The sequence below is a fragment of the Gorilla gorilla genome, chromosome 6 (assembly GCF_029281585.2).
Source record: "Gorilla gorilla gorilla isolate KB3781 chromosome 6, NHGRI_mGorGor1-v2.1_pri, whole genome shotgun sequence".
NCBI classification, from domain to species: domain Eukaryota; kingdom Metazoa; phylum Chordata; class Mammalia; order Primates; family Hominidae; genus Gorilla; species Gorilla gorilla.
The window spans coordinates 131,734,639-131,761,528 of record NC_073230.2 but is presented as its reverse complement, the minus strand read 5'-3'; the positions used below and the strand labels follow the sequence as shown (position 1 = coordinate 131,761,528).

Below are 26,890 nucleotides of genomic sequence, written 5' to 3'. Positions count from 1 at the left end.
TGAAATAATGGAAGTTTTGCTGACTAAATATGTATATAACATAAATCTAATGTCAAGAGTGGGTATGTCCAACTGGACCTTGTCTCAGAATATCTTAACAAGTTATAGGAGCTCAAAATTTTAACATCTATAGGACCTTAGATTTCACCTTGTAAGAGTCAGAGGAAGATTTCATCATGTAAAATTCAATATTTGAATCTTACAGTATTAACTGTAAATTTCTATATTTGCCTCATGTACTTAAACTAAAGAAAAGCCAAAAGTCTGTATTTGGGATGAAGGAAATGTAGCTCAGGGGAGTAATCAGTATAAAAAGATATAAAGTTTTTAGTGAAACAGTAGGCTTATATTTGGTTTTGATAAATGCACTGCTGCACTCTAAGATGATAAGGTTAGGGAAACTGAAATTGGATCAGCAGGGGGATGAGGGAGTTCTTTGTACTATCATTGTAACTTTTGTGTAAACCTAGAATATTTCAAAATAAGTGAGTTTTTAAAAGTAAGCATAATATGATGTGGCCACAGTTTAGAAAAAGGCACACATTTCAACAGAATACAGATTGAAAAAAAGGCACACAAGCTGTGCTAATAAAAATCTTGTAACTCCAGTGAAGGAGAGAGTATCCCCATTGTGTTCTGCATGAGGATTATGTTCTTTTCTGGGCACCACATGTGAATAAAAAATGTGCACAAATTTAGTGATCAGGTTTGAAACATGCCATATGTAAGTTGAAGGAGCTGGGGGTGTTTAGCCTGTAGACAGATTGGGTTTATGGTGTTGTATGCAATCCCAAGAGTAAAACTAGGACTTGGTTGGAAACTGAAGTGGGGAAGATTTCAACCTAATATATCTAGAGTTTGGTTGCAGTGCCCCAAAATAGAATGGACTGGTTGAGTATAGCATCACAACTTGATTCTAGTGGCCTTTCACAGTCACGTGGGAAACATACTACAGAAACAGGTCCTGGGGTTCTGTCTCAGACTTTCTGAATCAGACTTACAGAATTCATGCTTTTGAAAGCTTTCCAGATGATTCTCTTAGAATTGGTGGATTGCTAACCAGTGGAATTAAATGACTACCTGCTAGGATTGTTACAGAAAGAGATGTAAGCATTGAAGAGGTGGTTTGACTTGGTGACCGAGGGTTTTTTATACTTCTGTTCATATTTCCAGCTAGTGTTTAGTCGTGAAACTATATCTAACATGTCTTTGTGCATGTCTCAAAATGGTGTTAAGATTTGTGATGCTCATTATGGAGTCTGCATTCCTGGGGTGCATTTGTGGAGTTACTGTTTTCCAGGTAGTACACACTTGGTATGCAACAAACTCTTGAATGAATAAATAAATTTAGTTGGAAAAATAAGGTAGAAAAGTTGCTTCTCAATTTTTTTCCCAAAAAGCCTTTCATTTTTTTAGAAGTATATTTTGCATATTTTGCTGTGATCATGATCTTTATGTTTTATTTATGTATTGTTACTTTTATGTAGTAATTTTTATAGTTTACCAGAAAAGTCTTAACTTTTCTTCTTTCAATATCTCCTTGCAATAAACAGTGCAAGTATTATTACCTACACTTTACATGAATAGAAATTGAAGCTCATAGAGGTTAAATGACTTTTCCAGTGTTACATATTGTAAGCATCCGAGTTAAATGTGAATCCAGATTTTCTTTTTTTTTTCTTTTTTTTTCTTTTTTTTTTTTACTATTTCTGGCATGCTATCGTTATTTCACAGTTGCCATTTTGAATATACCTATGTCAGGTACTGTGGGCACTTCAAAATCTATTAGCAATCTCAGACATCAGAGAAATTAAAATATATTTAAATATATATTTATATTTTAGAATAAATCTTATAAACAAGATAATTATTCCCATCTTACTCATGAAGTTAAGTGACTTGTCCAAAACTGCATAGCTAATTAAAAGCAGAGCTAAGGACCTCATACCACCGTAGCTGACTAAAAGCAGACTCTTAGGTTCCATACAAGACCTGTTGAATAAGAATTTCTGAGAATGGGGCTTCAACATCTGAATTTTGAACCTGTGCTTTGTGAACAAAAGTTCTCTGAAAAGCAATTTCATTTATTTAATTTTGATTTTTAATTTAATTTATTTTGAGACAAGGTCTCATTCAGTCACCCTGACTAGAGTGCAGTGATGTGATCATAGCTTACTGTGGCCTAGAAATCCTTGACTCAAGCAATGGGCTCTGATTTTATAGTGAAAGATTTTGCACTAGGTTCCCAGGCAGGTCCACTTATGCAAATAAAGGATTCAAACTTGCTTAGCTCTCATTGGTCAACACAAGCAAGTTCTGATTGGTTGGATATAACTGGGCCCTGATTGGACAAGGTAGGTGAGCTCTGATTGGTGGGTTCAGGTGAGTTTCTGAAGTCCCAAAGTTAAACAGAGGTGTGAATTTTCAGGGAATTCAGAGTAACATTTGTGACTTCTAGTCAGCAAATGGCCACTTGACTCAATTTGAATGTAAACCTAGTTAGCTACTTGGGATCCATCTTGAAGGATTGGCTCTTTTGGGATCACATTTGTTCACAGCCTTGATAATTTTGATTCACATTGTCATTTGAGAACCATATTGATGCAGACCTTATAACTTCTAGAATGTATGTTCCATGAAAGAGCCATTTCTGTTTACCATTGTATCCCCAGTTTGGCACACAAATATATTCAATGAATACTTGATGACTGAGTGAATGGGTATTGCAGTACTTATTGTTCTATCTAGAAACTGTATATTTTGATCTTGTTTTTATTCTTACTTTCTCCATAATTCTTTTTCTAAAAGTATTACTTTTATATTGTAATGAAATTTCTTTTGAATATGATTGTCCTTCATTTCATGATTTTGTGTTTCCTTGAAGATGCTAGATATATATGAAGCATGGTTGGCCTTTCATGTTCTTTCTAACCTAGTTATTCTGTGATTCTGTGATCTTTTGTGGCTTCTTATATCATTTGAAGTCTGTGTTTTCAGGAATGTTACATATATTGTTTGCTGTATGCAGCTGTTGTCAACTATTAATAATCTTTAAGTGGTAATTTGCTCATTTATTATGTTTACTATCCTTTAGCTGTGATAGCCATTTCTGAATCTGTATATAATATGTATTATACATAATATATAATGTATATTATATAATATATATTATACATAGCATATATAATGTATATCATATAATATATTATACATAGCATATATAATGTATATTATATATAATATGCATTATGTATATTATATATAATGTATAAATAATATACATAATGTATGTTGAAGGATTGGCTTGAAGGATTATATATAATATATAATTATATGTAATATATAATTATATATAATATATAATGTAAATATATGTAATTATTTATTACATAATATATATTAAACACAAATATATATTACAAAGACACCCCCACCCAAGAAAATAGCACATAGAAATACCCAAAAAGATCTAATCCTAGAATATATATTATATTATATTCTTCAACAGTATATATATGAACAATCCTAATAAATGTGTATTACAAATTAAATTGAAAAGATATCTTTGTACTCGTAGTATATACATTTTCTCAAAATCTGTTTGCTATTATTTTTCTCTCTCAGCTTTATGATTGCTATTTCTTGAATGATTTTTATGAATAGCCTTTTCCATCTTGATTGTAGGTCTATATAGTCTATAGGCAATTACTCCATCTCAAAAAAAAAAAGTTTTTGTCTGTTCTTATAGTGGTTGTACCTTCAGATATTCGGTTTACTTTAATACCTGGGATCTTGGTATGAAACCCGAGATATATTTCTTTTTCTCCACGTTATTTGACAAAATTCATTTCTTCTTGGTACATTTTTTTAAAGGAAATAATTTCTTTCAGCTAGATTATTCCAAGATTAGATCTTTTTGGGTAATTCTATGTGGTGTTTTCTTGGGTGGGGGGTGTCTTTGTGTGTATATGTCAGTTATAATTAATATTTACTATGAATACTGTTCAACATGTTACATAAAAGCATATACTGAGGAATGATAATGATTTTTATGTAACAATATAATTTATATCATATTTTTAATAAGATGTCTTAATTATTATAAGTAACAAGAATAATAAAGAAGTATGTTTGTGAAATCTCTTCAATATTCTCACACACACAGTTGGCATAATTAAAAATTGACCCAAATATCTAAACCACCTAAGTTGGCAGACATGATGGTAGAGGGACGGACCAGAATAGGAAGAGAAGAAAGAAATGGCAGGTAGCATACCTAACTACTTAATAAAAGTTGGCAGTTATAATCTTGATAATTTTGCGGTTCCTAATTGTTGTTTGATTCTGCTGCACTTTCATCTTTTTTGTTAATTGAAGGGTTTTTTTTTTCCCCTCTTCACCTTTTTTTTTTTCTTTAAGCACCTCATTGTCTAAAGGAAGTGCTAAAATGGACACAAATTCTACAAGTGTTTGCTCTTCGTTTTTGGCCATTTTTTGGTTTTGGTCTGTTTTTCAATTTAGGAAACATCATCTGACTCTGCAGTTAGGTAAACATAGGTTGATTGCAATTTGTTACTTTCCAAGCTATTCTTCCCATCAGATATCTGCTTCTGTTTCACAGAATTCAGGTGCACTTTATCCAAATATAACAAATGAAAATGTGATTTACAGTGGACATGTGGAAAAGTAAGTGGTCTTTCTCTTGTAGATTTCCAAAAGGCAGTATACAGTTGCTTACTAGCTGCTTTCAGCATAATACAAACTTTCAAGTTCTGCTGTTGTACAAAATATGGATGCTAGAGCTTCTTAAAAAAAAAAATTTGTGACTTGGCTTTGTTCACAGCTTTTCAGAAAGGATGTATAGTTTTCTTACTGTTTTCATTTGTTTATGTTCTATTTTGGTTCCAAAGAATAAATGAGAGTAGAGAGGTATTTAATCTTTTAAAAGTTACCAAAAAAGTATTAAAATAAGCTTTGTTGTTGCCAACCCCACCCCCACCACCATTTGCTGTTCAGATTTCCTGCTTTATAATGGGACAAATTCCTTCATTCCTTCAATGAATTTAAAAAAAAAATTTCAATATGTTTATTATGAAATTTGGGGAACAGTACTCATTTTTATCTCAAAAATGTTCTAATTCTAGCCTTTTTTTGCAAAATGTCTTGAATTTTGAAATTCAGAAATTTTCTACTTTGATATTATTTTAAGAACACTTTTTAATAGAAGTAGTATATGTTTATGTTGGAGAATTTAAGAAATATTTAAAATAAGAAATGTTTTTGTCATCCTAAAACTGCTCTAAAAATAGTATATTATAAAAAGAGAGAAAAAGAAAACAAATACCGCCTGTATAATTTCAATAGCTATAGCAACTCCTTTTACAGTTTGGTGTTTCTGTTTTGTATGTATAAAACTGGAATCTGATTTATATGACATTAGCATTCTTTAATATCAGATACTCAATATAAACATGGTTTTAAGCAAATGCATAATAAATCATTGTGTGCTTGTATCTAAATATTAATATCTTGCTTATTGTTAGTTATGTTTTCATTTTTTACTATTAAAAAGTAAATGCTGAAATAATTGTTCATAGTCCTAAGTTTATTATCTTGGATAAATTTCTGCAAGTAGAATTACTGGGTGATAGGTGATGAGCACTGTTTAGGTTATTTATACAGATTATCAAATTGCCCTCAAAGTAGTAACAGGTTTTTTCTACCATAACCATATATGAGTGCTGTTTTTACTTGCACATTTGGTATTACCATAAAATAAATGCCAATGGTTAGGTTCCCTTATTATTATTATTTACTATTAGTGAAGTTTAACGTTTCTATATTGGTCATTCATATCTCTTTGTGAATTATCTGTTCATGTCCTATGTCCCATTTACATGTTCATTTTCTTAATACTGATTCATATAGGCATTGTTTATACACTAAGAAGATGCTTAACCCTCTATTATGATGTGATTATTTTCTTCATTTTGTTTTTTGTATTTTGCATTAATTTTTTGTAAGTTTCTTACCTCCAATATTCACTCATTTTCTGTTCTCTTAGGATGAAAGACACATTCACATTTCAGGTAGAGACTACACTTCATTTTATTTCCTTTGGATTCTGTTTTCATGATTATAAATCACTGATAACAATGATTTACATCATACTTCCCTCTGCTGCTGCTCCTCTTCATTCCAGTTACCACCCCTCATGTATTAGTACCTCTGTGATTTAGGTTCTCCTCAAGAGCTGATTATGTTGGTGCAACTCATGCCATTGCTTTGGAACTGTTTCCCTATCTGTAGAAGGGGGAAGATGGGACTAATATCCAGAATATACAAGGAGCTCAAAGGACTCAACAGTAAAAAAAAAAAAAAAAAAAAAAAATACCATTAAAAATGGGCAAAGGGCATAAATAGACATTTCTCAAAAGAAGACATATAAATGGCCAACATGTATATGAAAAAATAAAAACCACAATGAAATACCATCCCACCTCAGTTAGAATGGCTATTATTAAAAAGGCAAAAAATAACAGATGTTGACAAGTATGTAGAGAAAAGGGATTTCTTATATACTGTTGGTGGGAATGTAAACTAGTACAACCTCTACAGAAAACAGTATGGAGATTCCTCAAAAAATTAAAAATAGAAATACCATAAGATTCAGCAATCTCATTACTTGGTATTTATCCAAAGGAAATTAAATCAATATGTCAAAAGAATACCTGCATCCTCATGTTTATTGTGGCACTATTCCCAATAGCAAAGATGTGGAATCAACCTAAGTGTCTATCAACAGATGAATGGATAAATATAATGTGATATATATACACAGTGGAATACTGTTGACCGTAAAAAAAAGAATGAAATCCTATCATCTGCAGCAACATGGATTGAACTGGAGGTCATTGTGTTAAGTGAAATAAGCCAGACACAGGAGGACAAATTCTGCATGATTTCCCTCATATGTAGAATCTAAGAGAGTTGATCACATGGAGGTAGCAAACGAATGATAGATACCAGAGGCTAGGAAGAGCAGGTGTTGGATAGAGGGTAAAGAGAGGTTGGGTAATGGATACAAACATACAGTTAAATTTCTAATGTTTGATAGCAGAGTAGGGTGCCTATAGTTAACAATGATGTATTTTTCAAAACAGAAGAGAGGCGACTTGAAATATAATAAATACTTGGGTGATAGACATCCTAAATACCCTAACTTGATCATTACAAATGTAAGAAAATTATCATTAGTGTTACCTTATGCCTATAACAGAATATCACAAGTGCCCCCTGAATGTGTACAAATATAATGTATCAAAAGATAAATTTAAAATAAATAAAATTAAAAAAAATAAAAACAAAGCTCCCTCCAGTTGCACAGGTGTCTGAATGTTAATTTGTATCTTTGTACTTCTCTTTCCTTTATCCTAGGTATTCTTGCAGTCCCCAAAAATGTAAAGAACAAATAAAGGAGCATGACTTGATACTTTACTTTCAGGACAAATCTTCAGGTCATTGTTTTTGAATCTTTATACACACTCTTACTTCCTAGTCTAGAATACCAAGGAACTTGACTTCAGAAATTAGCTTCTTCCCAAGGAATTTGGGAATATCTACTCCAATTTTCTACCACCAGCTATCAGATTGGTATCATTCCATTTCATTTATCTCTCTTCTTCCCCTAACATTATACCTCAACTCTTCATATTTACTTAAAAATAATTGCAGTTGTCACAATAGCAAAGACTTGGAACCAACCCAAATGTCCAACAATGATAGACTGGATTAATAAAATGCGGCACATATACACCATGGAATACTATGCAGCCATAAAAAATGATGAGTTCATGTCCTTTGTAGGGACATGGATGAAATTGGAAATCATCATTCTCAGTAAACTATCGCAAGAACAAAAAACCAAACACCGCATATTCTCACTCATAGGTGGGAATTGAACAATGAGATCACATGGACACAGGAAGGGGAATATCACACTCTGGGGACTGTGGTGGGGTGGGGGGAGGGGGGAGGGATAGCATTGGGAGATATACCTAATGCTAGATGACGAGTTAGTGGGTGCAGCACACCAGCATGGCACATGTATACATATGTAACTAACCTGCACATTGTGCACATGTACCCTAAAACTTAAAGTATAATAAAAAAAAATTGCAGTTGTTTATTGATTTCTTTGTAAAAACTAAGAGCCTTTTCAGGCTTTTAAAATTTTATGTAATTACCTTACTTTTTTATCCTTGATAGGTATACTGCATTGCTTGGTCTTATGTTTGTAAGCTAGAGAAAGAGAGGAGCTGGGAAGATTGGCATTTAAATATTTTGATGAAAAATTTTTGTCATTTTACTTTGGAATAGAAAAATTTACTTTTCATATTTCAAGGGATGTTTGACCTGTCGAAATACCTTTTAAACTTTGCAATAATGCCCTGGAAAAAGCCTATTTTTTTTGTAGTGAGTTGGTGATCGCTAAGTAAACCAAGATTGGCAGACTGTGGCAAGAGGAAATTAAAAATGTCAACACATTCATAGATGAAATCCATAACCAGTAATGAGAAGTGATATTCTAAATTTGCACTGAGCTCTGCAGATCACATTGTATTTGCTGTTTTTGATATTAACCATCGTGTTTCATTTCATATTTTCTTATATTCTAAGGATGGCATTTTAAATTAAGTGTTGAGTAAGAATTTGCACAATGTGTTTTCATGTCTGAGATTCCTATTGTTGTATACAATATCTGGGTTTCTGCTGCCTGTGAGTGTGTTCTGTAAAGTTGCCTGCATTCTTGATGGCATCCATTTTGTTATGAAGACTGGATAATGCATGGATTGTAGAATTTTGTTGCTTGAAGATAGCTGAGGAAATCATCTTGTTTGAGCATTTTCCTCTTCTCTCTTCATGCATTTTAAGGTGAAACCGAGAGTGTCAATTTTTCATGCCTACTTAGCAAATTTGTGGCAGAGGGCAGGGCTAGACCTCTGTTAACCTTCATTCTCTTTTCTTCTGCTTGTATATTCTTATAAAAGGATAGTGCATCTATATAGGTGGGCTGAGGGTAAGTAAATCTGGTGTAAATTCTCAATTTCACCAGTGGCCTAGAAATTTAACCCAAGCTAGGTAGCCACCAAGAACAGAAAGAAGCACATGCAATTTACTTCAGTGTAGCATTTTCTAATTCCCAGGCCCAAGGAAAGGCTGCTCAGTTTAGAGCTAACACATTGCAAAGGTAGGACCTTGACAGATCTGAGATGCTTATGTTTGTGCTATGCCATAGTCTTAATACTTTAAACTGGCACCCCAGTTCAGAAAGAATTTATGCTCATACCTATTTATAATCCTTTGAAGGGCACATTTGTTTATCAGGCTCTCTGATACCCTTGGTTCTTTAAATCTAGTGTCAGCAAAGCTGTGTCTTTCATGAGGGAAAAATGCCAAGTTAGTACTTAGAGGAATTCTGAGCCGTGGCACTGCTGAAGCTTTCTGATGGGGAGGTCCATTTGATCACAGATTCCATTTTACAGGATTACTCCTTCATTAATCAGGGAAATGCTCTTTAACTTTAAATGCCTTTCCTCAGGAAGTTATTTAGTTTTATTCATTTTACTTTATCTTGTCAGCTTAAGGTTAAGTAATGTTTCTTTGAACACCTATAGTTAGTTATCCACCTCATTCAAGCAAACTCTATCTTATATGTGGATAGTTTTTTTTTTTTTTTGTATCAGGAAGCTCTTCCTAATTTTACAGTTACAATTTTCTTTTATGTTCTTTTTTAAAACAGATTTTAAGAGTAAATAATCCCATTTCCCTGACTTTATGACCCTGACAGCATCATAAGTTTTATGTTTGCTCAAATGTTACTCTTAAGTCAGTTTCGTGCATGTCCTTTGCTAATCCTCTGTCAGATTTACTCAATAGTTCTTTTTATCATTAAGCTTCTATTTTTAGAGCTTTATTTCTTTTCTTTGGCTTCAGGGATAGATCTTGAGAGAAAACACGTGTACCTGTGTTAGCACAGTCACAGTGGGGGCTGGCTTCACCTTGACATATTTAAAGCTTTTCTCTTTCAGTGTCATAAAAATGGATAGATGAAGCTTTTGGAAAGCATGGAACATTAAACAAGTAACGTACGCAAGCCTGTGATTAGCTAAGACAGTCATTGTTCGTCTGTTTCCTAGTACACTATTGGTTTTGTTTATAAAATTTAATTTTATATTGATTATCAAAGTACTTATTGGGAGGATAATTTTCATTTGACACAACATAAAACATACTAAAGACATAGTCCCCCTTACAGTTGTCAAGAATATTCATTTTTGTCATTGCCAGTTTCTATAAGACAGTATGGAGAATCTTATTTTCATAAGATCATTGGGAAAAGCATTCTTTTGCCTCTGAACCCAGATTGGTGAATGGGAGTTTTATTTAGAGTGGTTAAGCTGGTGAGTTAAAATTTAGTGTCTTGAATAAACACTATTTGAAAAAAAAATTCAAGCTGTTTAGGAGACACCAACTCTTTTTAGGGACACGGGGATGATATAAAATATGGATGAATTTATCTTGTAAATAGGTATCTGCTATCTGTGAGGTGTCATCCAGGCGTCCTGCAGGGCGTGTTGGTTCTACCTTGCTCTTAAGTACTTCCTGTTTCAGTATGGATTAGGGTACATTCCCGGCATTTGTAACCAACATGTGAGGCAAGACCATGATGTCTCTCTGTATCCTAGGCTGGAGTACAGTGACGTGATCAAAGCTCACTGCAGCCTCAAACTCCTGGGCTCAAGTAATCTTCCTGCCTCAGCCTCCCAAAGTGCTGGGATTATAGGCATGAACTACTGTGCCTGGCCATTTTTTGACTTTTTAGTAATAAGCCATTCTGACTGGTGTTAAGATGCTATCTCATTGTGGTTTTAATTTGCATTTCTCAAAATGAGAGGGTGGAGGGAGGGAAGTGAGGGATGAAATACTACCTATTGGGTACGTGTACACTATTTGGGTGATGGGTACACTAAAAGCCCAGATGGTCCATGCAGTATATCCATGATATAACACAACTACACTTATACCCCCTAAATCAATCAATCAATCAATCTATCCATCCATCCATCCATCCACATATACACACACACACGCATATGCATATATACCTATACATATATATATAAAAGAGATGTTTTCACAGTAAAATGGACGAGTTGTAGTTTGCAAACAGGGATTTTTAATCTGGATAGAATTCAGGGGGTCTGTGAACTAGGATGGGAAAACATTAGATCCTTATATTCACTAACCTCTGAGATATAGCATTCACTTATATTATGACTTAGACAATAAACTACAGTAGTACTAGCAGTGCCTGTGTCATTATCACCAAAAGAAACACATATATTTCATATCACATTACATTCCACTGCAGCTCTCTCAAAATATGTTTGTGTTCATGAACTACACCGAAACTACATTACTCTTAAATCCCTTTTTACATTTTGTTAATGAGTTGTCATAGAAACACATATTACTATAACACAAATTTGTTTTTTAAAATAATTTTATAACTGTATTTCATTATAATTGCTTTTCTCTGTAATCGTATGGACTTATTTTTATGCATTTAAAAGCATAATCCAGAGAAGAGATCACAATCACTAGGCTTCAACAGACTGCCAAAAGGTTCATGATTCAAAAATGGTTAGAAATCACTGACTTATAGGACTTGTGGAGGCTTCAGCACAGAGGAAGTAGAATTTAAACACATGGAAAAAAAAAAAAGGTGAAAAAACGTTGGGAGTTTTGTTCTATCTGGATTGGACTTCCAGATCTGTGTGACTGATGGAGTTTATGTAACCTTCCTATACTTGAGTTTATTCATCTGTAAAATGGAGATAATAATGTACTTGCCTCCAAGGATGGTTGATGATTGAACCAGTTAATGAAGTTAAATTGCTAAGTACACTGCCTTAGCTAAATGTGAGCTGCTATTACTATTATTACCTACAGCAATCCTTTCCCACAAGTATCTGCCATGGTTTTGCACAAATCAGCACTTAATTTGTATTATCACGTGTACTGCTTTGTGATAATTATAAGCTGCTTCAGAGCAGGATACCATGGCTTATACGGCACTGAACATATACTAGACACTAAGCAATCAATTTATCTGAGTAAATAATTAATTCAGTGAATTTTTTTAAGTGCTAGTCAGGTATTGCCCTATGCCCTGGAAATAAAAAGATGAACAAGGCAAGGTCGCTGACTTCCATGAGCCCACAGTCTACTGGGAGAGACAGATTTATTTTTATTTTATTTTTATTTTTTAATTTTTTAATTATTATTATACTTTAAATTATAGGGTATATGTGCAAAACGTGCAGGTTTGTTACATATGAATACATGTGCCATGTTGCTGTGCTGCACCCATCAACTCGTCATTTACATTAGGTATATCTCCTAATGCTAGCCCTCCCTCCTCCCCCCTCCCCACAACAGGCCCCAGTGTGTGATGTTCCTCTTCCTGTGTCCATGTGTTCTCATTGTTCAGTTCCCACCTATGAGTGAGAACATGTGGTGTTTGGATTTCTGTCCTTGCGACAGTTTGCTGAGAATGATGGTTTCCAGCTTCATCCATGTCCCTACAAAGACATGAACTCATCATTTTTTATGGCTGCATAGTCTTCCATGGTGTATATGTGCCACATTTTCTTAATCCAGTCTATCATTGATGGACATTTGGGTTGGTTCCAAGTCTTTGCTATTGTGAATGGTGCCACAATAAATATACGTGTGCATGTGTCTTTATAGCAGCATGATTTATAATCCTGTGGGTATATACCCAGTAATGGGATGGCTGGGTCAAATGGTATTTCTAGTTCTAGATCCTTGAGGAATCGCCACACTGTCTTCCACAATGGTTGAACTAGTTTCCCGTCCCACCAACAGTGTGAAAGTTTTCCTATTTCTCCACATCCTCTCCAGCACCTGTTGTTTCCTGACTTTTTAATGATTGCCATTCTAACTGGTGTGAGATGGTATCTCATTGTGGTTTTGATTTGCATTTCTCTGATGGCCTGTGATGATGAGCATTTTTTCATGTGTCTGTTGGCTGCATAAATGTCTTCTTTTGAGAAGTGTCTGTTCATATGCTTTGCCCACTTTTTGATGGGGTTGTTTGTTTTCTTTCTTGTAAATTTGTTTGAGTTCTTTGTAGATTCTGGATATTAGCCCTTTGTCAGATGAGTCAATTGCAAAAATTTTCTTCCGTTCTGTAGGTTGCCTGTTCACTCTGATGGTAGTTTCTTTCACTGTGCAGAAGAAGCTCTTTAGTTTAATTAGATCCCATTTGTCAATTTTGGCTTTTGTTGCCATTGCTTTTGGTGTTTTAGTCATGAAGTCCTTGCCCATGCCTATGTCCTGAATGGTATTGCCTAGGTTTTCTTCTAGGGTTTTTATGGTTTTAGGTCTAACATTTAAGTCTTTAATCCATCTTGAATTAATTTTTGTATAAGGTGTAAGGAAGGGATCCAGTTTCAGCTGTCTACATATAGCTAGCCAGTTTTCCCAGCACCATTTATTAAATAGGGAATCGTTTCCCCATTGCTTGTTTTTGTCAGGTTTGTCAAAGATCAGACTGTTGTAGATGTGTGGTATTATTTCTGAGGGCTCTATTCTGTTCCATTGGTCTATATCTCTGTTTTGGTACCAGTACCATGCTGTTTTAGTTACTGTAGCCTTGTAGTGTAGTTTGAAGTCAGGTAGCATGATGCCTCCAGCTTTGTTCTTTTGGCTTAGGATTGTCTTGTCAATGCGGGCTCTTTTTGGTTCCATATGAACTTTAAAGTAGTTTTTTCCAATTCTGTGAAGAAAGTCATTGTTAGCTTGATGGGGATGGCATTGAATCTATAAATTACCTTGGGCAGTATGGCCATTTTCATGATATTGATTCTTCCTATCCATGAGCATGGAATGTTCTTCCATTTGTTTGTGTCCTTTTTTATTTCGTTGAGCAGTGGTTTGTAGTTCTCCTTGAAGAGATCCTTCATATCCCTTGTAAGTTGGATTCCTAGGTATTTTATTCTCTTTGAAGCAATTGTGAATGGGAGTTCACTCATGATTTGGCTCTCTGTTTGTCTGTTATTGGTGTATAGGAATGCTTGTGATTTTTGCACATTGATTTTGTATCCTGAGAGTTTGCTGAAGTTGCTTATCAGCTTAAGGAGATTTTGGGCTGAGACAATGGGGTTTTCTAGATATACAATCATGTCATCTGCAAACAGGGACAATTTGACTTCCTCTTTTCCTAATTGAATGTCCTTTCTTTCTTTCTCCTGCCTGATTGCCCTGGCCAGAACTTCCAACACTATGTTGAATAGGAGTGGTGAGAGAGGGCACCCCTGTCTTGTGCCAGTTTTCAAAGGGAATGCTTCCAGTTTTTGCCCATTCAGTATGATATTGGCTGTGGGTTTGTCATAGATAGCTCTTATTCTTTTGAGATATGTCCCATCAATACCAAATTTATTGAGAGTTTTTAGCATGAAGTGTTGTTGAATTTTGTTAATGGCCTTTTCTGCATCTGTTGAGATTATCATGTGGTTTTTGTCTTTGGTTCTGTTTATATGCTGGATTACATTTATTGATTCGTGTATGTTGAACCAGCCTTGCATCCCAGGGATGAAGCCCACTTGATCGTGGTGGATAAGTTTTTTGATATGCTGCTGGATTCGGTTTGCCAGTATTTTATTGAGGATTTTTGCATCGATCTTCATCAGGGATATTGGTGTAAAATTCTCTTTTTTTTTTGTTGTGTCTCTGCCAGGCTTTGGTATCAGGACGATGTTGGCCTCATAAAATGAGTTAGGGAGGATTCCCTCTTTTTCTGTTGATTGGAATAGTTTTAGAAGGAATGGTGCCAGCTCCTCCTTGTACCTCTGTTAGAATTCGGCTGTGAATCCATGTGGTCCTGGACTTTTTTTGGTTAGTAGGCTATTAATTATTGCCTCAATTTCAGAGCCTGTTACTGGTCTATTCAGAGATTCAACTTCTTCCTGGTTTAGTCTTGGGAGGGTGTATGTGTTGAGGAATTTATCCATTTCTTCTAGATTTTCTAGTTTATTTGCATAGAGGTGTTTGTAGTAATCTCTGATGGTAGTTTGTATTTCTGTGGGATCAGTGGTGATATCCCCTTTATCATTTTTATTGCGTCTATTTGATTCTTCTCTCTTTTCTTTATTAGTCTTGCTAGCGGTCTATCAATTTTGTTGATCTTTTCAAAAAACCAGTTCCTGGATTTGTTGATTTTTTGAAGGGTTTTTTGTGTCTTTAAGGAGAGACAGATTTATAAGCAGGAATTAATTATTAGAATTGTCCTGGCTGACTTTACCAGCTTGGAGTGGGGTACTGATGACAATGATGTCTTTCTTTTAAGTTTTCCTTTTTGTGTTGAGCAAACCTAGAGGACTTGAATATGATGATGCCCACCTCAAAATGAAAATATTATGCACACAGAAATTGATACATGAATTTCTTATGAAGGTCTGAAAATTAAGATTAAGTATGTTAACATAATTAACACAATGCCTGGCACATATATTTCAAATGATAGCTTTTTTGTTAAACCATATGAAACTGCCAATATTTGGCCCTTTTTGATGTACAAAAAAATACACCCCAGCTTTATGTCAGTAAATTTAATAATATTCAAACAGCAATAATCAATTCTACTTGTTAACTCTCATCGTTGTTTCTATGTGTGGCAGTAATCTTATGAACATTCAGTTTTCAATCTGAAACTAGGTGATTCACTTTTAGGAATATTACAGGAGGTATATCCTTTTTAGGGGTATATTAAAAGATCCCAAAGGTTCGCACGCACTCTCGCTCTGTGTGTATACACATACATACATATATGTATGTATACGTATATATGTATGTATATACGTATACATGTGTATGTACATACATACACATACATATATGCATATATACATATACATATATGCATACACATATGTATGTATATATACCTATACGTATATACATATACGTATATACATACATACATATATCTACATATACATGTAGATATGTATACATATATATGTATATATATACACACACCTCTATTAAGTTATCTTTTATGCTTTCACAGTACCTGAAACCTTATTTACTGTCAAGGTATATTTAAGAATATACAATTACAGCATTAATACTATTTTCATGCGTTTTTAATTTTGTTTGGATATGTTTTGCGTGTCCTCTCAAATTCCTTCTAGAAATTATAACTAAAAGTGTAATTTAATGGTATTGTGGTTTTATTATGGCGTACGTTTACTGTCTTTAAAATAGTTAACTCTAGAATGACTCGTTAGGTCTGATTGACACTTTTAGTATGACATTCTGTTGGTTTTACTTCTACTCAGTCAGCTTTCAAGTATCCACTGATTATTTGGTATTGAAATAGTCCAGTGCTCCAAAGTTAGGAGGAGACTGCAGTATTTAATTCAAGCATAATGTTTAGGAAATACTATTTTAATAATTAGAGTTTCCATTCCAATAACTCTTTTTTGAGCAAGTTCTTTCCTCTTTGAGATGGTTTATATGAGCTTGTATTTTCTATGTTACAACAAGTGACTGCAGAGAGGTAGTTTTTCTTTCCCTAATGACCATTAATCTATGCGAGATTTTGATAAAGCCATAAATGATGATATTTTTTCCTTTTTTCCGTCATGATTTTTTTCAATCACCTTGGAATATATTTAATTCTTTACTGCTGAGATTTTAGCTTCATTATTGAGTTTTCTGTTCTAAAAATTATTATATCACGTAGAATTTAATTGCCAACCTGATTCTCTACTTTCCTAATAAATTTATGTGCACATTTGATGGTGTAGCATGGACAGAAGTTATTAAGTCAGTGATTGTAGATGGATGTGAAGAACCCTTCAAGAATAAAAGTATTAAATACACTTAACCTCTGCTCGTGCATGTTAGGAAGGAAAGTGGAGACCAGCCTTTTCTCTCTGTCTTTCTGCCCAGCATGCCTTTGTTTTTCAAATTGGCGTCATTGCACATGCCAGTGCACTAAGGTGGCAGCTCTGGTGTGAACTTGGCCCCCTGCCTTCTTTAACAGAAGGATAGGGGGATAGTCAGATAGTCAGAGGAAGTGGATGATTTGAACAAGTTCAGAGCAGGGAGGAAGGCTGTGTTGGGGACTTCCAGCTTGCTCTCCTCATGCATGAAGCCACTAATTCCCTCTCTCTCTCCCCCACCCCTTCTTCCCCTCACTTTCTTCCTTTCCTCACTTCTCCTTTCCCCTCTGTGCAGAGCTCTTGGCACCAGTCAAGCTGTCCCACCCCTCAGGGCCCTCTCAGTGACTGATGCCCATGGCTCCCTCCTCCTACACCCAAAGACCCTGGCTTGCCCATGTCTCTGATGAGAATTCAAAGGGAGCTGTGTTTATATAACGTAGAGGGATTTACACTGTGGCTTTTCCTTTACTCACTTCCTCAAAATTGTGTACATTTATGGCATAGGATGTCAGTCCTAAAAGTTTTATTATCAAAACAGTAGGTGGCAAGTAATTATTATCATAAATCCAGCAGGTTCTAGAGAAGCCAAGTTGGAGGAGAAAGCAGGATAGAGTCCACCATGACCATTGACTGTTGGGCAGATTCTTTCTAAGAAACAGATTCATTCCATTGTATCTGTTCTCTGTTATCCCATACCAGCTTATGATTAGAGTCTTGAGCTCACAACTTGGTCCTCTAAGAGGTAGTTGGTGGTCAGCGCTTCAGCTTGACCACAGCGTTTGGTTCTTTCTTTAAGTGTTGTGTTGTAATGCTTGGATTATAAAAGCCTTAACACGGCCCCATTGGATCAGTTCCCTGCCAACTCTTGTATCCTCATTTCACTAAGCTTTGTTACACTCACTAGACTGTTAGCAACGCAGAAAAACCTGTGGGTACTGAATATGCCATATACAACTTGCTATTTATTCTGTTCCCTGTTTAGAAGGCCATGGCTACTCTTAACTATCTGGAGAACTCTTCCTGTCCTGTAAGACTGAGCTCACTGGCAATATCCTATAGGCTGCTTTCCCTAAGCCTCCCCATCTTTCTTTCTCCCTCTTTCTACTTCTCTCCTACCTCCTTTTTCCCTCTCTCCCCTACTCACCTGCTTTCCTTTTGCCCCTCCCACATCCTCTTCTCCCTTCTTGTCATTTTTCCATGTCAAGAAATTTCCAGATATATAGGAATATGATGGAGAATGCTGACAGGCAGTTCTTTGAGTAGTCAAATTAAGATGTAATGGTTGAATTGTATAATGGCAATCACATAAACTACATATATAAAGCTTATAGCTTAGTAAACTCTTAATGTGTTTTTTTAAACTAAAGAATGAGGGGGCCAGGTGTGGTGGCTCATGCCTGTAATACCAACATTTTAGGAGGCTGAGGCATGAGGATCGTTTTGAGTCCAGGAGTTCGAGACCAGTCTGGGCAACATAGAGAGACTTTGTTTCTACAAAAAAAAAAAGAAAAAATTAGCCGAGTAGGTGGAATGCACCTATATAGTACCAGCAACTCGGGAGGCTGAAGCAGAGGATCACTTGAACTCAGCTAGTTAAGGCTGCAGTGACCTATGATTGTGTCACTGTACTCCAGCGTAGGTGACAGAGCAAGACCTTGTCTTCAAACAGACAAAAAAGAATGTGGGATATACTGCTCTTGTGCTAGGATAATTGATTTGTATTTCAATATTTTTCTGCCCAGGAATTTTACTACACAGGCAAAATGCTTATGCCCTCACCAAGGTGCATTTATAAATTTAAGGCCCATTAGCTAAACAATGAAAGGGATGGAAAGATTTCAGTTGCTGCAGGTTGTATAAGATTTTCTATATTAGAGTGTTGTTTACCCTCCTGAATCTTGAAGCTACTTCATTTTGAGTATTTACATCTGGTTATGAAAGTTAGTTATTACTCTTTCAGTTCCAACATAACTTCCACATAGAAACATTTAACCAGTATCATATGTAAGTTGTGTCATAAGTAAGTGTCTTATAATTTTTGTAAACATTTTTATGTGGTCTTTTCAGTTTAATATTCTTACCTATTCTAAAAGTATTTGAAAAATGCAGCAATAATTATTTGTAATCTGGTTTTTATGTGTTTTTACCCTCAATTTACACATCTTTGAAGTTGCCAGACTACTCAGGCATTGCTACTAAATATTTGTCAACTTTACTTGCTTTGTGGGACCAAATTGAGAAGATGAGATAACTTCTTAATTGGGTTTTGACAAGCCTATTTGAAAAATTAACTCACAAGTATAACAAGTGAAAGATAAAGACAAGTATGTTGAAAATAAGCTGTAGGATAAATTGTATCCTGAATTCAAAAGTATGAATATCAAAAATATATTAGGAAGTATTCACACAATGAGAGGAGTCTTTGTTTTGCCATTTAGCTCATTATAAAGTTCTAAGTGGCAGATTTTGTTGGGATATTGAAAATCAGAAATGATACCACGTTACAGAGTTTGTCAACATTTGAAATTTTATTTTGTGTTCTAGTAGAAAAAGTCATGTTCACATTCCAAGTAGGGACAAAACCCCATTATTTCCTTTGGGTTCTGCTTTCTTGTTTATAAATCAGTGTTTCCCTTTCTGGGCCTCCCTCCATTCCCCACCCCTCCCAAGAACCACCGTATTAGCAGAGTCAGTGCCCCTTGGTCGCACTCTACCTTTTACTCCCTCCTCATGATTTACCTGGTAGATGAGGTTGGAAGGAGAAACCAGGCATGCCTGCCTTTCTTATTTATTTATTTATTTTTAATTATTATACTTTAAGTTCTAGGGTACATGTGCACGACGTGCAGGTTTGTTACATGTGTATGCGTGTGCCATGTTGGTGTGCTGCACCCATTAACTCGTCATTTACATTAGATATATCTCCTAATGCTATCCCTCCCCGCTCCCCCCACCCTACAAAGGACAGAAAACCAAATGCATTCCTTTCTATCTGGAGCTTTCTGCTGACTGGGAGCTCCCTTACCCTGCTCTTTTAGGCTGTTAGCTTTGCAAGGGATTTTGTCTAGGAGTAGAGACGTAGGTTGTATTTTCCTGCCTTTTTGGTAGTGATGGTAGCAGAAGGGGGTGGGCCTGCCCTATGCAGTGTGGACCATTGTTTTAGATATCAGAAATGTAGCATAGTACATATGCCACATGTTAGATAGTACCCCAGTAAGGTCCGAGGCAGGCTTTTTTTCATAAAACAAATATTCCTTTAGCAACATATATGAATAGTCATACTGAATGAATGCATAGACTTCCATTACTTCAGATCAGTTTTTTAAAAAATTAATATTTTAATTGACAAATTATAATTGTATATGTTTACGGTGTATAATGTGATGTTATGACATATATACAATATGGAATGAGTAAATCAAGCTAAGTAACATATTTGTCACCTCACATACTTTTTTTGTGATGAGAACATTTGAAATGTATTCTTCTAGCAATTTTGAAATAATCAGGTTTTTTCCCCTCCCCCAATGAATTTGCTGCATACTTATGGGGAAAAATACCTTTAGAGTTTTCATACTGAATTGTAGACAGAAGATTACAGCTCTTAGTAAAATCTAGAGGAGCAAAATCATGTCATTATTGTTTCTGCTAGTGTCAGGGTGGATGACTTTAAGCTTTGGTAGTACCTTACTAGGGGCAGACCATGTGGGGTTTTTACTTTGGAGCTTTGCACTGTGGTTGGTTTTTGTACTTGTACAATTGGCTTTTTTTTTCTTTGCAATGCATTGTGTTGAGAGGTTTTAAGCCTTGTGTCCATGAGAATTTTGACCATAAAAGATGACTAAAGCTATCTTTGTCCATAGGAAAGCAGCTTTCGTTTTAGAGGCAGACCCTGTATACTTCAGACCTTATTCAAAGCAGAATGACCTCTGTTTGCACAGTGTATAGAAAAGAGAGTCTTTTTCATGTTTTTAAGGCATAGGCAGAATAATATTTGCTACTTTTAAGTTACAAGGCATGGAAATCCTGTGTCAGTTATAAAAGAGCCAATCATGGATTCATGTGTCTTATTCACAAGCTCAAGTCACCACTTTGCCATCTGCGTTCTGGAAGGAGAAACCTTACCTAGGAGATAAGGTTCTGAGGCCTAACCAATCCTAACTAGGGACATTGGCTGCCAAAGACTGAGAAAGACATTACAGTGCTTATAGTCAACAGAGGCTTAAAATGTAAGGTGTGTCCATAACTCCTGTATATCAGTATGAAAACTCAGACAATCCCTCAACAATGTGAATAAGGGATATGAATAACAAGTCAAAGAATAGGAAACTTAAATGACCAATAAGCTCTATTAGCTTCATGTAGTTGCTCTATCAAATTGCCATAAACAGAATTGTTTAAAACAACAGAAATTTATTCTGTCACAGTTCTGGAGGCCAGAAGTCTGTAGTCAAGGCATCAATAGGGCTGTACTCCCTCTAGAAGCTCTAGGGGAGATGCCTTCCAGTGGTTCATCCACCTATAGCTGTATGGCATTTAACCAGTTACGCACTTGGTTTCCATTTTCTCACTGATAAAACGAGATTCTGATAGTGTCTACTTCACTGCAGTGTTGTGAATTTTAAATGACATAAGACAGAGTGCTAAACATCAAATGTTAAGTAAAGACTCAAATTGGAACTTATTATTACTATAAGTTTCTATTATTCAACAAATTATAAGTAATACACTTGAAATATTAGCTAGTACAGTTTTGTAAGAACACTATACGAAACACCTTGTGAGTAAATAGACTTATTCCTATGAGTGGCAATGGATCTTGTGCTAGTCTCCTCTTGAAGATTTATTGCTTACCCTTCATAGCCCATCTTGTATGTATTTGTTTTGGTAAGAAATTAACATGCAAAAAGCAAATTTTTGGGTACTTCGTCTCTCCACTTGACTATGGATTCTTTTTGTAACTGTTTTACCCATAGCCCCACTTATTGTTTGTTTTTTTAAAAAAATGATGATAGTAAAACATTAAAAGAAGTTGTTTACCAAAGATTTTAAAATGGAAATGTAAGTAAAATGAGACACAGGAAATCAAGCTAAATACCAAAGACAGCTAGAAACAATCTGAAAGTTGTAGATTTGATAGAAACAGTGAATACTATGTCCACTTTGTATTCTTGTAGGTATAGACTGCTACTCACATGTATTTTCAGATTAACTATGTCGTTTTGCTTCTCGATTTATATGGAATATCGTTTACTTTTCCCACCTGAGTAATCTGTTAGTATAACCTTACCAAATAAATATAAACTAACTAGAACAATAATAATTTACCTCTAGGTCTTGCTAGAACTAGATGTTTAAGTGGATTCTACAAACATTTGCTTTCTGTCACGGTAACCTCCTCTTTTCCCTAAATCTCAAACTAAATTTGAATCATTGGTGACATGAATGTTCTTCTTAAAGTTTGACATGGATTATGAATGTAATAATTAGTTGGAGAAACCAGGCTCTTTGTCAACATATTGAAAAATATTGTGCCAGCAGATCTAGTGAAAAGCTTTACTTCTTTGTTTTACTTTTGTTTTTATGGGTGGTCTGTGGATGTGAGGGAAGAAAAAAGACCTTTTTATTTTTTAAAGTTGGCCTGTACATTATAACTATAAAATGTATAATAAGTAAGTTCTATCACTGTTTTCATGCATCTTCTATGAATCATGAAATATTTTGTCCCTAATGTGCATTCAAATACTAGCTGCTTAGCTGGAGGTGTTACTAGGTATTTGTGTAAAGAGATCACTTGTCTTCAAGAATATATGTTATATATGGAAAAGTGATACTTATCACTTTTTTTTACCAATATTTTATGTCAAAATAGAAACTTCCTTACAATTATAAGATTGAAAAAAATCATTACAGATCATGGCATCATCTTTAGTAAATTGGGTGAATAAGACAATGATTTAAATATGATGGGTGCTGGCAGTGAACACACATCAGTTTGTGTATGAGCCAAGTAGTGCTCTAAGTGCTTTAAAGACTGTGCATTGTTTCTTTTAATCCTCATGGGAGTCCCAAAAATTTGGTACTATTGTTATCTCTCTTTTACAGGTAAGGGAACCTTAGTTCACATGAGTTTAGATAGGTTGCCTAAGTTGTAGAGCTAGTGTAAGTACAGGATTTAAACTCAGGCAGTCTGGCTTAAAAATTAATTAAACTTGCAAAATTCAACAATTGGTATTTGTGGTAAAACTAACGAGACTTAAGACTATGAAAATTATGTAAAACAAAGCTTTGTTTTTAAATATAAAATTTTAAAGCTCCATCAGATCTGAATGAAGGAAACTTTGTGAACAGATATGCTGTATGGGCTGCTTTGTTTTTCATTGTATGAAATATCCTAAGGAAAGTGATAACTTAGGATATCAGAACTGTATAATGATTAAACTGTCCTACCTTGGGGACAGGATTTAGTTTTGTGTGTGCTGTAACCTGAATGTTTGTGTTCCCCTTGAGATGTTGAAATCTTGACCTCCAAGATGATGGTATTAGGAGGTGGGGACTTTGGGAGGTGATTAGCTTATGGGAGCAGAGCCCACATGAGTAGAATTAGTGTTCTTATAAAAGAGGCTTGAGAGAGACCCCCTTACTCTTTCCACAATGTAAGAACACAGCGAAAAGGTGCTTTCTATTAACCAGAAAGCAAGCCCTCATGAGACACCAAATCTGCTTAATCCTGGACTTCTCGGCCTCCATAACTGTGCAAAAATAAATTTCTACTGCTTATAAGCTACCCAGTTTATGTTAATTTATTATAACAGCCCAAACAGACTAAGATACTGTGCTTCTCTGGTCCTTCCTTCATACCTTATTTAGCATATTATCATATCAGAAAGTCAGTTCCTTGGAAAAAATACAACCATGACCTCATCTTTGAATCCCTGGGTACACAAAAGAGTCATTAGGACAGGAGATTGTTCCTTTTTGATCAGTGCTGTAGACCTAAAATTGTGTGCACTTATTATTAAGTACTGTGCACATAGTAGGGTCTTGATAAATATTCGAATGAGTGAAATAATCAATAATGTAGACATTTTGAATAGATGGTTCTTAGATTGTGCTTCTAGAGGGAATATGAAAAACAACTAAGGCATGACAGGTCCTTAGTCATGCCAGAGAAGCACCTTTGTTATATCAAATCAAATAAAAAATTGATACAAATCAGTGCACTAGGTCCTGTAGGAAGATGAAGGAGCATAGCGAAGTCCTGCCCTCGAAAATCTTATAATTTGAGAGGTAAAGACGACAACCTTTGTAAGAGGGGGAAAAAGTAACATTGTTTTCAACACTAGAAGAAAAATGTCACAAGATATTATAGAAATAATTTCCTAAGAAAGGATGTAGAGTATGAAGAAAATAGTGCTTATTGCTTAAAAGATACAGGAGTGTTTTTTTTTAATTTAAAAATGTACATGTATGCTGTATGTACTGTTTTAACTGCAAAATATGTTTAAATACAAAAATAAAAAACATGGCTGGACGTGGTGGCTCACACCTGTAATCCCAGCACTTTGGGAGGCTGAGGCAGGTGGATCACAAGTTCAGGAGTTCAAGACCAGCCTCACCAACATGGTGAAACCCCGTCTATACTAAAAATACAAAAATTAGCCGGGCGTGGTGGCACGTGCCTGTAATCCCAGCTATTCAGGGGGCTGAGGCAGGAGAATCGCTTGAACCCTGGAGGCAGAGGTTGCAGTGAGCCAAGATCACGCCACTGTACTCCATCCTGGGTGACAGAGAGAGACTCTGTCTAAAAAAAAAAAAAAAAAAAAAAAAAAGTAAAACATATATTGTGACAGTTCATAGGAGAAAGAACTCACTTTGCACTGAATTAATCAGGGAAGCTTTGTGGGGACTGCAGGATTCAACTATCACTTGGGGTAGAAATAGAAGGCATTCTGGACTGGAGAAAAAGTTGGTTGCAATTAGAAATTTTTTCTTTTAAGTATTACTCCTGATGTAATGTTAGAGTTTTCTCTGAAGTACCATGGTATACATAATTGGTATAGTTTTCTCCTGATAATGACTCTTTGGGGCTCATGACCTGATATATAGTTATAGATCTATATTTAAATATCTTGAGAGATATAGCTATATATTCATTTATATAAAAATAATTAAAGGAGAATTTTTATCCCTGTAAAGGCTGCTGCTTATATGTTAGAAATGGTTATTACTTTATGGCTGCATATTATTCCATATTTAGTCCATTTTTCAGATACAGAGATGTAGATGAAATTTATTCTCGACTTTTGGAGAGAAAATGTAAGACAGATGGCCTCTGATCCTGTGATATTAAATAAGCCTTTTTCTGGACAACTGTTGTCAATGTAATTCTTAACTGAGGGAAGACTTGTCAAATCATTGCCTGTTCTCTTTCTTTAAAAAAGTGAGTAGTTGTATAAAGCATGGATTATAAAAGCTCCAGATATGTCTTAATATTTTGAAGAGAAAGTACTTGAAAATCAACATTTTGTCAGGGACCTTGAGCAAGTTTTATAGTGCTAGTGTAGAGACAGGAGGGAGAAAACAGGATTTTTAAAAAATGAATCAGATAAGACCACTGCTTACAAGATATTCTAAACCAAGTGAAAGTATAGACAGACATATATGCATCTAATTATATATAATATAACGCAAAATTAAATGACTGCCAAATAGGTACAAAAATAATGTGTCATAGGAACAGGTGGTTTTGGCTAGGGAGATCACAAATGGGAGATTGAAATGGGTCTGTAAAGATGATGGGAATTTTATTAGCTGGAAAATGGAAGAAAAAGTTTTTCAGGATTGAGAAGAGGAAGGAAGGCCCATTTATTGAATACCTACCAAGCTAAGCTAGCAGTGTGCTTGGCGATTTACAAACAGATGTGAAATATGTCATCCAATACTCATCATGGCCCTAGAGGCAGACTGTACTTTTCCAGACTACAGATGAGAAAGCTGAGGCTCAATGTGGCTCAGCTTAAATGGCTAGCATGTAGCAGAAACTGGATTTCAGACACATCTGTCACACGGCCTGGTGCTTTAATACACTGTTCACTGTTTCTGCTACTGTGATGACTCTATGCTCATGTTGTCGTCATCGTTTTTCTCTCCTCCTTCACAGGAGGGATTAAATTATATAACAAATAAGAAAGGGTTTTGTGATCTGTGAATTGGAAAAACGTAAGGAGAAAATCTCCTTAATCACCTCTGCCCTGTTATTTCTGACTGCTGGGAACTCACTCAGAGTTAACCACAGACTCACTCAGAGTTAACCATCATAGGACTTGTATTAGGAAGGCAATGCATATGCAAACTTTCAATGACTGATTGTGGTTGGCCGAAGGTCATTTCTTTTTTTTTTTTTTTTTATACTTTAAGTTTTAGGGTACATGTGCACAATGTGCAGGTTAGTTACATGTGTGCCATGCTGGTGTGCTGCACCCATTAACTCGTCATTTAGCATTAGGTATATCTCCTAATGCTATCCCTCCCCCCTCCCCCTACCCCACAACAGTCCCCAGAGTGTGATGTTCCCCTTCCTGTGTCCATGTGTTCTCATTGTTCAGTTCCCATCTATGAGAACATGTGGTGTTTGGTTTTTTGTCCTTGCGATAGTTTACTGAGAATGATGATTTCCAATTTCATCCATGTCCCTACAAAGGACGTGAACTCATCATTTTTTGTGGCTGCATAGTATTCCATGGTGTATATATGCCATATTTTCTTACTCCAGTCTATCATTGTTGGACATTTGGGTTGGTTCCAAGTCTTTGCTATTGTGAATAGTGCCGCAATAAACATACGTGTGC

General features: G+C 35.3%; 1 protein-coding gene across 9 annotated transcripts in view; it reads left to right on the top strand.

Moving 5' to 3' along the window:
- Window positions 1-26,890, top strand: part of CADPS2 (calcium dependent secretion activator 2) — a 568,074-nt gene that overhangs the window by 154,596 nt on the left and 386,588 nt on the right. The gene's annotated exons all lie outside the window — the stretch shown is intronic.